The sequence below is a fragment of the Chinchilla lanigera genome, unplaced genomic scaffold (assembly GCF_000276665.1).
Source record: "Chinchilla lanigera isolate Chin_1 unplaced genomic scaffold, ChiLan1.0 scaffold00015, whole genome shotgun sequence".
NCBI lineage: Eukaryota > Metazoa > Chordata > Mammalia > Rodentia > Chinchillidae > Chinchilla > Chinchilla lanigera.
The window spans coordinates 31329526-31332451 of record NW_004955416.1 but is presented as its reverse complement, the minus strand read 5'-3'; the positions used below and the strand labels follow the sequence as shown (position 1 = coordinate 31332451).

General features: G+C 43.2%; 1 pseudogene; it reads left to right on the top strand.

The window, feature by feature from the left end:
- LOC106148123 overlaps window positions 1-2926 on the top strand; it is a 15540-nt pseudogene that overhangs the window by 7177 nt on the left and 5437 nt on the right.

The following is a 2926-nucleotide window of genomic DNA, read 5'->3' as shown; positions in this document are numbered from 1 at the left end:
AGGCAGGCGCTTGTGCCGCTGAGCTATATGCTCCACTAGAAAGTCTAAAGTGAACATTCCCATGGAGAGGCCAGTGATATAGCTCAGCGGCACAAGCGCCTGCCTAGCAAGCTCAACCTTCTGAGTTCGATTCCCGGCACCAAACAAAAAAAAATTCCTACAACTCCTCTCATATGGAAGTTATCTTTTTATTTTTTATTTTTATTTTTTTTGTTTTTTTCCGGTACCGGGAACCGAACTCACGACCTCGCACTTGCCAGGCAGGCGCTTTTGCCGCTGAGCTAAATCCCCAGCCCCTATCTTTTTAAAAAGTAAGAACAAAAGTTGAGAATAGAGAAACTTAAGGATAATAAAACGGTGGTCTATTTAAAAAACTATTTAAACTAGATTACACGTTAAAGTCTTTGCAGCGCAAGCACAATTTCCCGCGGTCGCTTTAACAGACACCAGAAACAACTGGAACGCCAAAGGGGAAACACGGTGGGAGACTGGCGCCCTTCACTTCTCTTTCGGCCATTGTCCAGCAAATTGCCCCCTCCAGGCCGCCGTCCTCCCCACGCGCCACGTGACCTTCCGGTAGCGCACGGCGGGCTCCTTCGCCGGTGCGGAGAAATGGCGCATTTCCGCCCCAGTCGGTTCCGGGCCGGAAGCGCCTGTTGCGAACTGCGTGGTACCCGGTAGAGTGACAAGTGATTCAGGGCTCGGCAGCGGGCGACTGGCGCGAACACGCCCGACCACTCTGTCCCTTTTGAAAATGTCCCCTTTACCCTAAGACATTTCGTTCTCCGCATAATCTGTCCTGCGACTGAGCAGAAAAATGACCTTTGTTCGCGCACTCGTCACGGTCGCTCAAAGATAAACGTCACCGTGCGGAGCAGCGAAGCAGTGTCCCTGACGGGAACTGTGTGTCTCAGGAACAGACCCGAGTGCGTCCTTGTTAGTGCAGGAAACCGGTCAGCCCGAGAGGTTGCGCGGCACCTTTAACCTGGCGTCGCTTGGAGGCAGAGACAGGAAAAGTCTCCGTGTCTTTTCAGGGACTCAGAACCTACATCCCACCTGCTGCTACTGTTCAAGTTTTGAAACGAATGTTAAAAAACAAACAAAAAAACCTTCGCTCAAACGAACACAGTAATCCCTTCTCTTTTTATGTTTTTACTTTTTTTTATTTTTTATTTTTTGCCTTTTTGAGAAGGGGTCTCACTATGCAGTTCAGGCTGGCCTCCAACTCACTTATGTAGCCCAGGCCTCGAACTCGCAACGATCCTCCTTCCTCAGCCTCCCAAGTGCTGGGATTACGGGCGTGTGCCACCATGCCTGGCAATTTCTTGTTCTTGGATTTTTATGTTTTTTATTTTTTTTTGGTACCGGGAATCGAACTCACGACCTCATGCTTGCCAGGAAGGCTCTGTGCCACTGAGCTAAATCCCCTGCCCCCAATTTCTTGTTCTTGGATCTCCATCTTTTTTCAGAAATTTTCATTGAGCTTGTCATGGGGCTTCTGTTTCGTTGGATGCTAGATGGCGCTGTGGGCACAGAGGCGACTGATTCCGAGAAAACATAATGTCCTGTACTGCAGTGTGAGTCTAAGGCATGACAGCAACCCGCTCTAGGAGATGAATCATCTCCTTCCGGGGGATTTATGGTCTGGTTCAGGATCTTTTTAACTCGATAAAAAGAAAGTTCTGTCTTGATAATACTAATACTCTCTGTGGCCACTCTTCCTGGACCTTAGCTGTCTCTCCTTTCCTCCACCTTTTCCTTTGCCTGTACAGGGTCTGCCTCTCTGAGCCCCATTTTTTCCTTCAGGTTTATAAGGCTCCTGTATTCCCATTCTACAATTATACCAGCTGTGTTGTTAAGTAAGCCCCATAGTAGCAGAAGAAGACAATAAATACGGATAAAATATGAACATCTATAGGAGACAAACTGCCTAATACTCTTCTTGAGAAGTTTAAAAATTTCTTTACATGTCCTGGTTTCTTTCTAAATACTCGTATTTTCTTTGTCTTTCCTAATTCTAATTTGCGTTATTTTCAGCCTGTTAAATCACAAAGTGACTTTGTGTGTGTGTGTGTGTGTGTGTGTGTGTGTGTGTGTGTGTGTGTAGCTGGGGATTGAACCCAGAGCCTTTGCACTGAGCTGCATCCTCAGTCCCCTTTAAAATGCCTATTTATTTAATGTTAAAGGAGGGTCTCACTGAGTCTAAATTGCCCAAGCTGGACTGGAATTTGTGATCTCCTCATCTCAGCCTCTCAGATGCCTGGGATTACAAGTGCGTGCACCATGCCTTGCTCTTCAGTGACCATTTAAATGCAGTTTACATGTGCGTCTGTGTGCTTCTTATACACTGCACAGAATAATGCACATTTCCTATTACACATGTCTGTCTTTTTTTTGGTGATGATGGGATGGAATTCAGGGTCTTGCATATGCAAGTGTTCCACCACCAAATTGCATCTCTAGCACTCAAATCTGATTTATATTACCTACTTGATCAAAGAGGTGTTAAATAAGTGATAATTTATCCTGACTGTTTGTTTATGCATGCTTGTATGACACAATGTACATGCCACATGGTTGCCAATTTTCTTAGCTTGCAAAATAAATCATTGCCTTTCTATATAATGATAATAATTGAGATTTAAATTGAAAAATATATTTTACAATAGCATCAAAGATATGATACACAAGGATAAATCTGGCAAATATGTGAAAAATTTGTACTTGGGAGTAAAGACATTCATCAGATTAAGATGGTTTAATAAATGTAGTGATACACAAACTACATGGATTGGAAGACTAAAGATTAACATATCAATTCTTACAAATTTATTTATACATTTGTTACAATCCTAAAGGAGCTTATAATTCCTTTATGTTATAATTTTTAAAATTAAAATTATAATTATAAATTTTATAAAATTTT